Genomic DNA, 13945 nt, shown 5'->3' with positions numbered 1-13945 from the left:
TGGAAGCCAGTCATCTACAGCCCCAAGCAGAGGGGGAAAAAAGGATTCAGGACAATAGAACATTTGGTGCATTGTAGTTTATAAATTTAGAACTGAAAGGAACCTTAGAAGCCATGTCCAAGTCTTATTTTTACACAATGCAGGATTATAATAAGCTTATTCAGTTTCTGAGGATATACAGGATGTGTGTGAATAAGAAAGGAAAAGTATTATTTAACCCAGCCCTAGTTAATGGGTTTTAGTCTAGGAATCCTCTGAATGTACTCTAAAACAGGAAGTCTTGTGTGTGTGTGTGTGTGTGTGTGTGTGTGTGTGATAGACTCCTTTGACACTCTGGTGAAGCCTTTGGAATCCTTCTCAGGATAATATTTTCAAATGCAAAAAAAAAATACATAGGAGTTACAAGGAAACTAATTGTATTGTGTTATCAAAATATATATGTATTTTAACTCCAAGTTCACAGAGACCATAGGTTAAGAACCCACCTTCTTTGGAATACACATGCGGATTGTGTGTGTCAGAATCCCTGATGCTGGAGATGAGACAGAAATTCCTAAGATTCTGAAACTGATAAGGAGAATGGGGAGGGAGAGAGGGGAGGATATGGAGTCCATCACTTAAGTGTGTAGAGATATCTGTTTATCTTCAAAAGTGCTCCTTTCTTCTGTTCCTTGAGAATTTATTTTAAAAAATATCCAAGGTTTACCTCGGGGTTTTAAAAATCTTCGTGAGGGGACAAAAGTGATAATGAAGACAAACACAGTTATTTTTGCAACAACAACAAAAAAATTACAGAAAGAACAACTCTCTCCCTTCTTCCCTTTCCCTCCTACCTTCTCTCTCCCTCTCCCTTTCCCTCCCAACTTTTCTCTCCCCTTCTCCTTTTCTGTCCCACCTTCTCTTTCCCTTTGCTTCTCATATTCTCTTTCTTTCTCCCACCCAGTCTCTCCCTCTTCCTCTTCCTCTCCTTTTCCCTCCCATTCTCTCCTCCCTCTTCCTCTCCCACTCCTTCCCTCTCCCTAAACCTCCCTTCTTCTTCTTCCTTTCTCCTCTCCCTTTCCATCTGTCTCTTCCCCCCCCCTTCCCCTTTCCCTCTACATCTCCGACCTCTTATGATTTCTTGTATCTCCTCCTCATTCAGCTCCTCTTTATCTCATTCCTTCCCCACCCCCACCCCGCTTCCTCAGCTAGAAACCGGTATTGCTAGGAAACAGCCAGAGGCTCAAAGATAAGCAGAGACAAGGAACAGACATCTCGGAGGTGGAGCCATACCTTGATACTTGAACAAACATGTACTGCCTTCACTCTCCCCTCCCTGGTAGCCACCAAGACCTGTTAAAGTATCTGGTTACTGTCATCAGAGTGAAAAGGGCTAGAGGAACCCATATGATAGAATTTGGTGAAACATAACCAACCCTCTTTTTGGTTTTCATTGATTTTAGGGAAGAAGGGGTTTAACCAATAGAAAGAACAACTTCGATAAAATGAATTTTTTTCCCTTTATTCAAACTTGATTTGTGGGAATGTGGAAGAGACCATCTGGTTAATTTGTTCAACTTTCATCTTTTTTTAAAGCTTATGACAATTTCTTTTTTCTTTTTTTTTTGTTTCTTTTTTTCTTTTTCTTTTTTTGTCCATTTGATTTCTCTGGGAATAGGAAGTGGTCCCACCTCCCTATATTAACTGCTCTCATAGCTAAATTGTCCAGGAAGTTCATTAAATCTCTTACTTTCAGTTTTTTCTTTTCTTCAGAAGGGATTAAGCCATGAGGTGTTGCTTTCTTGACTTCAGAATGCAGGTGGGGGTGACATTTAGAAGTAAAAATTGCTACTGAATCATAACCTACAGAGAGAAAAACCATGCAATGACTGAATATTGAGTAGTGTGGATGAACAATTAGAAACAGAGGAGCATTATGTGGGACTTGTTTTCAAAATTTCATAGGGTAAAGTAATTTTTTTTTCCAGAACTAAATCTTTCAACACTTAGGTCTTCATGCTCAACAATAACTTCTTTGACTAACCATAGGTATTAGCAAATTAATTACCTCAGCTCTTTACACAGGAAAAACTTGCTAGGCAAACCATTATATGACATGCCTATTATTGTTGTAAGTGACTCATTATCATTAAGACAATCTCCTGCCACTCATGTCAGCCGGGAATCTAGTTTCTTTAGCTGGGTACTAAGTTTGAAGACTCAAGGAGTTCCATTTGCTTGAGTTAATTCTTCAGTTAAGCAAATTCTTGAGGCTCTTAAGGATAGAGCCAAAGGAAGGAACATCGCTAGGTTGAAATGGGGATCCCTATGATCCCTAGAAATTTTTCTTTGGCTCTTTCCTTTCCCAGCCCTGGGTTTTTTGGGTTTGTTTGTTTTTTGTTTTTTTTAACACCCTTCACTGCCACACCCAGGGAATGCTCACAAAATGATTTCTTGCCAAAGTTGCAAAATTCAGCTTACCTGATTACTGCTAATCCAAGTTTCTCAATTCTTTACAGGAAAAGCATACAGTACATCAGGACAAGCCTTAGCACAGTGCCTGGCACATAGTAGGTACTTAACAAATGTTTATCGACTGACTGATTGACAAGACAGACCCACCCAAGACAGCCTGAAAGAAAAGAGCTCACAGGTCTTGAGGCAGGCTACTGACAGCCATGCCATATGAACATCTATGTCTTTCAGAATTTTTCCAATGTGAAAATCCAATACGCAGAGTTAGGGTAAAAGAACTGACAAACTGAAGAAAGCTAGGATTCAAATTCTCTAATAATCACAACAATAATAGCTTTATATGGAGCAGGAAAGTTTGCAAAGAACTTTACATATATTATCTCATTTGAACTTTACAACTGTGAGGCAGGTGTCATACTTTTTTTATTTAAAAAAGATCTTTATTGACATCTTTTATTTTTGTATCATCTAGATTTCCCCCTTTTCCTCCTTCCTGAGAGCCATCTTTTATAATGCAAACTTTTTTAAAGAAAAAGAAAAAAATTCAATAAAATCAATCAATGCAATGACTAAATCTGACGTCACGTCACGTACAATGCCCTGCACCTGTGGATCTCTCACCTCTGCCAAGAGCGGGGCAGATGCTATTATCTTCCTCATTTCCTCCATTCTACTCAGATGGGGACCAGGCTGAAACAGGTTAAGTGACTTGCCCAGGGTTACATAGGTATTAAGCCTCTAAAATAGGATCCTAAAGCAGGTTTTCCAGAGTCCATGTAGATCACTTTCTGCATGACTCCGCCTACCAAAGGCATTCCAGAGAAGAGAACAATGAGCTAGCTTCTAGGTGTTTCTGGTTTAATCACCGAATGGGTGTTGCCTCAGTCAAACTGAGACCTATTAAAAACCTTAGCTTAAAAAGGCCAAGGTCTCCCATTGCACGGGACTTGATCTATACCTTGCCACTGGAGCCAGATGGCTGCAGAGGAGAAAGTGAGGCTGGTGACTTTGCACAGCCCTCCCTCACTTAAATCCAATTCACTTGCACGTCATGGTATCACCTCCCTGAAGTCATGATCCTCTTCCGGAACATAGGACAAACAAAAATAATAACAACAAGGAAGGACTGCTGGGCTGTGAGCCTGTTGGGTTCACTGGGAATTGGTTTTCTCCTTCCTATCTTTCCATCCAGCAAATGGGTTATGTCCTGAGGCTTGCAATTTGGCTGTTAAACACATGTATACCAGCAAAGTTGCACAAAGCCAACTTATGTAGACCTATGTCATTCATATTAATGAATATTTCAATGTGAGTCCCAGATACAGATTTATATGGAAGATACCTTGGAGTTCTCTCTTTAGAAGAGAATTTTAAAACTAGAGGGTTATAAAAAAGCCATCTCTGACTTAAATAATTGTGTTATTGACTTCAGTTAAAACTCAGTATCTTCCTTTTATTTGCTTTTATTTAATGTTTAAATCACTATCCTAGACAGTATGCTCTAAAATTCATATACACACTCATATCAATTTAACCATTCAAAAAGGAGGGAAACATACATTTTTGCATCCTATACATCATGTACTTCTGGTCTTCCCAGGTTTCTCTGAAATCGTATCATTCTCCCTCTTTTTTTCCCCCTCCCATAATACGGACTGGTTCGGTATAGGGTTGGAGAGTAGAAAAGGAACCCCACTCGGTGGAAGAAATGGCACTACAGAATCACAAATGGGGCATTAAAGGTCATCTAGTCCAGTACTGTCTTTTACAGATGAGGAAACTGAGGCACAGTTTGATCAAAGTAGGGATATAAAGTAGGGATATCCGAAGACATGGATATAAATAAAACTCAAAAGCCATCTAGTATAACCCTCTCATTTTATAGATGAAAAGTACAGAGGCTCAGGTAAGTGACATAACTTCTCATGGGCAAGTCACTTAACCTCTATTTGCCTCCATTATAAAATGGGGAGAATAATTAGAATAGCACCAACCTTTCAGCATTGTTGTAAGGATCACATGAGATAGTAATTGTAAAAGAGCATAACACAGTGTCTGGAATATAGTAAGCATTTCATAAATATTAGTATATGTGTATGTGTCTGTATGTATATATGTGTACGTATGTATAAAAACTGAGTTAAAACTTGAATACAGCCTATAATTAGGTTGTTGAGTTTTTTCAGAGTATACATATATGTATGTATATATATTATATATACATACAAATATATATTACATATATACATACACAAATATGTGTGTGTATTCTTCTCAAAGAGACAACATTTTTAGGGTTGCAGCCTCTGAGTGGGGGAGGGAATGAGAGGAAGGTCCTATATATGTATCAATAGAAGATATCCTCACAGCACTGTTGATTAGAGGCCTCATGGTCTTCCATACTCTTTCCCCAGAAAGTTGAATAGAAGAAAAGGAAAAATAAGAAATATGACTTTTGGGGCAGAAGAAAGGGGTGGTGAACTGGGTGAATCATGGGACTTGCCTCAAGTGGTACAAGGCTATCGCTGTCCCAAGCTAGGCCCCTCAGAGTGATTCTCTGCTCCATAGCCATTGGCTGCCCCACTTCAGGGCTCTGATAACACTAATCTTCAACCCTGCTGCTGTGCTTAACACCAGGCTTGGCCTGGTTTCTAACAAGCCTGATCATTACATAGCAATGCCTGCATATGAGCCCACATCAGATAAGGAAAGGGAAAGAATTCCTTTCCCAGTCCTGTTTATATCTCTGACCTTTTATTTCTCTTCTGTGATGTAACACAACCCTGAGAAGAAGATTTAACTAATACCTTGTTTTTATATTTTTCCTCTCTATGACTCAGGCAGTCTTTTTTCTAACAATACCTAAGCCTCATAATATCCATGAAAAACATATAAAGGACGTACAATATATGGAGAATGGGAAGCCCCATAGATTGACTAACACCAGAAAAGTCAACTCTTAGAATTCTACATGGGCTGCCCTTTTTACAAAGCATTCAACTTGCCTATAATAGATAAACTTCTGTGATATTCTCATCAGAATCTAGCAAAGGTAACTGCAAGGGCTCAATTCTAGATGTAAAAAGCATATCTCTTTTATTGTCCACACTATGGCTTACACATCCTGAATGCAATTTTGGAGACAGCAACTCCAAATCATAAACTCTTCAGATCATTTTGCTGCCACCAGAAGTTGCCTCTGGAAATTTTCAGAATACAGCTATACAACTCAAATATTTCTGGTGTCTAAGTTTCCACAGACATAGATGAAAGGATCTCTATATCTCATACAAGCGAGCAGTTTAACAACACACATTGGATATAGGGTAGTCTTTAGTCTGCCCTACAAAAAATGCAGGATTTATAGAGCCCATTAAAATGTAGGGAATATATAAAAGATTTGTAGTAGTTAGTAATTTGTCATTAAAATTTCTCTTCCCTCTCTAGATTATGCCCACTGTGGATTGAACTTCCCTTTCAAAGGGAAATGAAGTAGGAGTTACTAGTAGGACAGCTCTCTGGCACCCTCGTGAACCTAACTTTTCACTATAGACAGGAACCCAGCCTTTGCTACTCTGAGGGCCTGGACTTCCCTCAGAAGAGAAATCCATTTGAGGTTACTAGATCCCCCTACATTAAGTCCAACTTTTCATCCCAGAGAATCCTATAGGGATTTAGTTTTATGGTATAAAAACTTGAACTCCTTCAGAGGGAAATATATGTGTGGTTGCAATCCCCTTCTCATTTGACTTAAATTGATTAGATAACTCACAGTAACAACAGAAGGCATATTGGTCACTTGCTCTACCATACCATGATGTTAATATCTAACTATAATTCTTCTCTTCTTTGTGCTATCCAAAAACTATATCTTGCTAATATTCCAGCTTTGGAAACCATATACCCAATCCTTTTCTCCCTCTAATGGCTGATACTCCCTAGCAATTTCCTTTTCTGTTGCTGAATTCTGGGACTCTTAAACTTGTTGTTGTCAGTGAAGTAATCCCCAAGCCTTGTGCTGTCCAGCAAGTTTTCCCTTCCTGGAAACAGGAGGCTAAGTTCAAGAACTCTTAACACTTGCCCATGTGGACCCCTCTCTATGGCCTTTATCTTTCAGGCTGAGAAAGGATGCTGCCTATCCAAAGTTGATGCCAAGACCTTGGGATCCAGAAATGCTTGGGCTATGTGGAGAAGAGCACATGTAGGTCTTGTGTCCCTCTGCCCCAATGCAATGATTAATGGCTGACCCTGGTGAGAGTGGAGTGAGGAGGGCGGATCTCCCTATCTGCTCTTAGCTCTATTGTTCTCTCAGATAAAAAGGCAAAAAGATCTGAGCTTTGGGTTGGCACATAGTAGGCACTTACTAAATGTTTACTAAATGAATGAATGAATAAATGAATGAATTAAGACTTTTTTAAAGGCCAGAACAAAGGGTGGCTCTTCTTTGACAGTCTATCACACAACACCATGAGCACTGAACAAAACTTAATCAAGATATTGGTTTCGTTTCTTCTTTCTCATGATTCATTCCATTGGTTATAATTCTTCTTTACAACTGGACTATTATGTAAATTAGTTCAGTGTGAAGGTATATGTAGAGTCTACATTGGATTACATGCTGTCTTGGTGGGGAGGGGGGAGGAGAGGGAGGGAGAGAAAATTTGGAACCCCAAAACTTGTGGCACTGAGTGTTGTAAACTAAAAATAAAAAATAAACCTATAATTTAAAAAAAAGAGATGTCTATCCTAAGTCTTCTCAACAAGGAGCCAGTGGGCATATCTATACATTCCACAGGGAGATGCTTTCAAAATACCAAACAAAATCTGACCATTGTGAAACCTCATTAGTTTGACCATGTAGCTTCCTGATCAACCTTCCAAACCTTGATATACAGTCTGTTATTGTCCAGACTGTAACAAGCAAGTAGATGGAAAAAAACAGAGCTCATTAATGGCTCCATGTATCTCAGATACTCCCAATGGGCAATTACCTAGGCATAGAATTAAACAAAAGAAAGAAGGCCAGATCACAGGAGAGAACTGCATTGTTCTCAATTACCCCTAAATTTCTCCCTACAGTGAAATCCCATCCTTTTAACATGAATATTGTTATGGATACTGGAATAAATTGAATATTCTTCTGATGCTGAGAGGTATGAAGCACCATAGTCTTCAAAGATGTCAGATAAAATATACACTACTTGGGTTGACATTTTGTTGTTGTTTAGTTATTTCAGTTGTGTTTGACTCTTTCTGACCCCATTTGGGGTTTTATTGGCAAAGATACTGGAGTGGCTTGCCATTTCCTTCTACAGTTCATTTTACAGATAAGGAACTGAGATCAAACAGAGCTAAGTGACTTGCCCAGGGTCACACAGTTAGTAAGGGTTTGAGGTCACATTTGAACTCAGGTCTTCCTGATTCCAGGCCCACCACCTAGCCTCCCTTTCCTGCTGTTGAGGGATCAGAAATTAAAGCCATTTGTTGGGTTCTAGATGAGTTAATGTCTCTGTGCAAATGAAGAGCTGTACTTAAAAATTTTCTCCTTTCAAGAACATTTTTACATATTTACATTCTCTTTAATTAAGCTTCATGTCTACATTGTCAGCATAAACTGTTTTATATTTCTTTTAATTCTCTCTTCTTTTTTTGTTACTGACTGATAAACCCAAACCAATTCTTACAAGAGACAGAATTGCATTTCACTTTATAGTGATTTAGTATTTCACTTTCCTTCTACTATTGTTCATTTCTTAATCTTACACTTCTCTTTTAAATTATGTTTAAAATTGCATTCCCAGATCTAGTTTTATTTTTCTTTATTGAAAATGTCTTTTGCAAATGAACAATTTTCTTACGCATATCAATGCCATTGCATAATTTGCAGTCCCCTCCCCTCCACCCTCTCTGCTCCTTTTCCCTCTCTTCTACTTATCCTCTCTCTTAGCTCTACCCAATGGAAAACATTTCCAATCTGATTTCTTACTTAATAACTTTCAAATATATGGTCTACTCTAATTCCTTTTATGTAATTTAGTTTCTTATTTACTAAGCAATTAAATTCTGCCATATCATGCACAGAAGCCTTCTGTGGTCAGACAAATATAACACTTCCTACGGAATGAGATATTTTGCCTTCTTGCTACTTTTCTGAGGCAATGTTTTTTCTCAAGAAGACTTAAAGCCAAGCTTTTTTCTCCAAGTTGGAGAGAAGAGAAATGTTAAAAGGGTATTACCTCCAGGACAGGGCTCTTTGGCATCAAATAAGGCTGGAAGCTGAAAACTGCTAAACAGCTTTAGAAGGTTCTTCCCCCCCCTCCCCCTTGACTTTTAGGGGTACTGAAGAGAAAAAAAAATTTTAATCTGGCTTCTATCCTATTAAGGACTAAGCATCTTTATTACTGAACAAATATCAACGCAGAACTCACAGAAAAGATAAGAGCACATTTTGTAGCTATATATTCATATCTCACAAGAATCAATTGGCCCATGTGAAATATCAGCTCCATATCCAGGGTGACTGATCCAGGGAGACCCTTGTGGTGAACAGGAGGATGGCTATACTCATTCACTCCTTCACTCTCCTAGCTCCAAAAGGGTGTTGAATTAAAATTATGTCTATCTACTACACGTTGGATATTTGCAGCCTGGAGGTATGATGCTCTTTAGGACGAGGGTAGAGGGTTTTGGATTAAAGCCACTTTTCATGGTTCCTCCAGGTAGAAAGTAGCCCTGCCCCATACTGGGAGAGCAGCAGCTTAAATTGAGCCAGATTCCTACCAAAAGACATTCATGGATAGTGAGCAAACATATTTAGCCAAGCAAAGAGTAAAACAGTAGTCTAGAAAGTCACTCAGATTAATTTGGTGATGAAATACCTGAAAACAAAATGATTATGTAGCTCTTCTATGAGATGAAATATCAGCTCAGCTAAGAGTCCATTCTTAGCAGTTTCTCAGAGTGCAGGTGCTGAGAATCAAAGGGCATGTTGGTGTGCTTATACCATTTAAAGTCCGTGCCTCACTCTCTCACCCCATCCCTCTTTTTCTCCCTTCTCTCTCCTTAGCCTCTCCACCAATCCTAAGTCATGTCTCCTTCCATGTATGATGCATAATTCACACAGCATCATAGGGCTGTCCTTCAAGGAGCCAACCCAAGCCCGTCTGGGAGGCAATAGGAATACACACACAACTACACACTAATTGATGGTGGTCTTTTTAAAAAATATTTTTATTGCTATCTTTTGTTTTTATATCACCTAGATTTCTCCTTGTAACTCTCCCTCTCTCTTCTAGAGAGTCATTCCACTATCACAAACACTTTTTAAAAGAAAGAAAAAGAGATTGAAGAAAAAAATTAATCAAACTCAATCAACACATGTAAAAAATCTGACATTATATGCAATATTCCATATCCATGAACCCTGAATTCTGCAAAGGAGATTGTTCTTTATAACTTTATATTCTTCAGTTTCAATTGTCTTATAGCTGTTCCTTCCATTTATTGCTGTTGTCATTGTGTAGATTCTTCTTCTGACTCATTTCAGTTTGTATCAGTTCATAAAAGCCTGCTTCTCTGTATTCATCATAGTTTTTTTTTTTCCCTCATGGCACAACGATATTCCATTACTTTCATGTACTACACCTTGTTTAGCCATCCTCCAATGAAATATACATGTACTTTGTTTCCAGGGCTTTACTACCTCCAGAAGTGTGGCTATCAATATTTTGATGTATATGGAGATTTTCTTTTTTGTCAATGACCACCTTGGGGGATATATCCATCTAGCAGTTCATTCTTTGGGTCAAGGTATATGGACATTTTAGCCACTTTATCTGCAAAATTCCAAATTGCTTTCCAGAATGATCATACCAATTTATAGCTCCACCAACAATGCATGAGTGTTCCTAGTTTTTCACACTTCCTCCAAAAATGACTACTCCTATCATCTTATCACTTTTGCCAATTTACTGGGCATTGGGTGAAACTTTAGAAGTCTTTTGACGTGCATTTTTCTTATCATTAGTGATTTAGGATAGTCTTTAATATGATTTTTAACAGCTTAAAAATGTCCCTTCGAGAATTGCTTGTTCATTTCTTTTCACAACGTAATTACTGTAGTGTGGCTTTTGATCTTTTATATTTTTGTTGTCTATATCTCAGCTATTAAGCCCTCACCAGAAATAATTGATACAAAGTTTTTTCCCAGTCAAACACTTGTCATAGATGCATTTTGTTTGTACAAAGCTTTTGAATTTTATGTAACCATAATTAGTTATTTTTCTTTTGCAATTTTCCTCTATCTCTTGTTTGGTTGAGAGTTCATCCCTTACCCTTAACTGTGAAAGGCATGTGATCTACTTTTTACTGTTTTTGTTAAAATTTTAAATATTCAGGTTATGTGTCCATTTAGAATTTATCTTAGAAAATGATATAAGATGTTTTTCTAAAGTTAATTTCTGCCAGACCAAAAAAAAAAATTAATTGGGCAAAATTGGGTTTCCTCCCACCAAGTTTCAGTGATACATACCAAGTCAAATTTGCTTAGTGCTTTAGACCTCCATTTCCTCTTGCTTGTTGCTTAATCTCTAGGAATTTGTGAATAGATGCTTGAGGCCATGGGTTTTACTATTGATTCTTTTCTTGGATTTTGCTTATTATGAGTTTCTGGGTATCTTAGCTGCTATTCTTCCAGATTAAGACCTTTTCTGTTCCCCAGTTGTTCTCCTTCTTTGTGTACATATTGTATTTCCCCTCCCCATCAGCAGAATGTAAACTCCTTGAAGGCAGGGACTGTTTCTTTTCTTTTTTTTTTTTAAATCCCCAGTGCCTTGTAAAGACTAGGCACTTAATAAACACTTGCTAAATTTATTTGAATTTCTTCTGCTACCTTCACTTGGGTCCAAACCTAAGAAACAGAATATATACTTGAATTGTATTTTTCTTTCTTGAAGACTGAAAAAGTAATGTAATTTCTATAATTGTGACTCCCTCTTAATTCTCAAGGAAATGAGTCAAACCTTTATCACCAAGGTATAATTTGAGGGGGCAAATAAGGTCCCTACTGTTCCAAACTTCTTTTCCTGACATACCTAACATTTTTGAGACTTTAAACCTTCACAATAGTACTTGAATGACAGAATGAATGAATAAAACATTTATTAGGCATTTACTATGTGGAACTAGGTAGAGTACCAGGTCTAGAGTCAGGAAGACTCATCTTCATGAGTTCAAATCTGGCCTCAGAAACTTACTAGCTGTGTAAGCCTAGGCAAATCACTTAACCCTGTTTGCCTCAGTCTCCTCACCTATAAAATGAGCTGGAGAAGGAAATGGCAAACCACTCCAATATCTTTGCCAAGAAAATCCCAAAAATGGGGTCACAAAGAGTTGGACATAACTAAATGACAACAAAAACATGTGCAAAACATTATGCTAAGTGCTGGGGATACAAATAGAAAATATGACAGTCCCTGCTCTCAAGGGTCTCATATTCTAATGGAAGAGACAACACATATTGAAGGTTTCAGCTGCAAGTCAAATGGAAAGGCCCCATGGACCTTAGGCTGCAACAGCCAAGCAGATGGCGATGTGTCTTCTTTAATGTCATTTCTATGGTTAAATCATATTAGTTTCTGATGAACTGTTAGATAGTGCCAAGGACTTTGGTGAAAAAAAAACATTTTTTCTGGTTCTTTAGTGGCTGTGAGTATAGCATCTGCAAAAGCAGTTGCCAGGTTAGATCTCTACAGGGGATTTTTCCCAAGATATAGCAAAAACAAAAATAATATAATTAAAGTTATTATACTAATGTTCTCTCTTTGTTTTGATTCTTAAAAAAATCAAACAATGTCATCACATTTAACTGTCATCCTTGCTGTATATGGTTTTTAAAGTTAAGGTTAATTACACCATAGAATTCTATTGTGTGACGACAGAAAAGTTTGACATATTTTTTCTTTGTTCCATTCATGGTAAATAGCACCAAACATACTGGACCATTTAACAGCTTGAGCGTGAGATAATTGTTTGGGAAACCATACCTGCTTATTGAAAGAAAATAAAGGGAAGAGGGTGGGGACTTGTACAGTAATGACAGTGTTACTGGCAGCTCAACTTTACCATGGGAAAATTACGTGAATATATTCTTAGTCTTGAGATGGCTTCTCAGCTAAGTACTTTATTTCCCTCAGGCTGTTTCCAGGTTATTTCCCTGGATTTGACATAGGAGTATCTACTCTACTGAGTCTTGCCCATCAAGGTGTGGAGGACCCCAGCCCTTGCTTTGGGCTAAAAGAGCTTCCAGCCAAAGAGATGATGATTTGTGTGTCACCATCCCTGGAGTGTCTGGTTGGAAGGTTTCAGACTCATCAGCTCATAAGGAACATGAGAGTTCTATTTGTCAAACCTTGTGCTCCCATTATCTCATGGAGCTATATTAGTTCAGAAGAGGTGTGGTCAAATTGGTCATTGCCCACATTGCAGGTCCTACCAACAATAGAAGAGTAGTTGTTTATTTTGTTTTCAACAAGATTCACTTTGCTCACATTCCTTTGAGCTTATTCTAGGAAGCACAGGACATATTGGGATACAAAGCAAAGTAACCAGCAAGGTTTGAGGTCCAAGGCACATAGCTTTGGACAAAAAATGTCTCCATTCTCTCCCTCTCACCACTATACAGTTAATCCAATTCAGTTTGATTCAACCAATATTTACTAAGCTATTATTTTTGACCCACTAATATCTGATGACCTACATTAGACTATTTCCTTATATGTAGTAATTGAGTCTAATTCAGTGAGGATAATTTGAGTTCAAGTACATTTACAGGATGGAGAGGAAGGGGAAATACACTAACATAAAGGAAGGAAAAGGGCAAAAGAAGTGAGGAAAGATAGTTCAGGTAAAATAAAGGGAGTGAGAATAGCAAGGTGTTGAAAGCTTCATTTATCTTTATGTCTAGTACAGCAGCAATTCTCAAGGTGTGATCCAGGGATCCCTGAGGGTCTTCAAGGTTAAAATTATTTTCATAATTAATACCACCAAGATAGTTTAATTTCTAATACCAATAGATATAATCTACATAGATCAACGTTCATTGGAGCAAATGAAGACATTTTCACAAAGAGGAAATGTAGTATAGTACATAAAGGACTTGACAGAGTCAGAAAGACTGAGGTTCAAATCCCACCTCAGACATTAGGCCAATGTGTAACCCTCAGCAAGTCGCTTATTCCAATTCAGTTTCCTCATCTCGAGAACGGAGAGAATTCTTTCATGTGTTCCCCAAGGTTGTTGTGTACATGTAAAGTACTTTGCCAGTCCTATATAGATTTCAGCTATTATTATTATGAAATGTCTTTGCATAGAGCAGAACCCTGATGTATTTCCCTTTGTGGCAAAACAACATGGAAATGATCCCATATTTATGACTGTCAGTAAATCTTTTAATCTCTCCATGCCGCAGTTTTCTCAACTCCAAAGAGAGGAT

Source organism: Trichosurus vulpecula, chromosome 7, assembly GCF_011100635.1.
Source record: "Trichosurus vulpecula isolate mTriVul1 chromosome 7, mTriVul1.pri, whole genome shotgun sequence".
NCBI lineage: Eukaryota > Metazoa > Chordata > Mammalia > Diprotodontia > Phalangeridae > Trichosurus > Trichosurus vulpecula.
The sequence above is the reverse complement of the archived record's forward strand: the minus strand, read 5'-3'. Positions refer to the sequence as shown.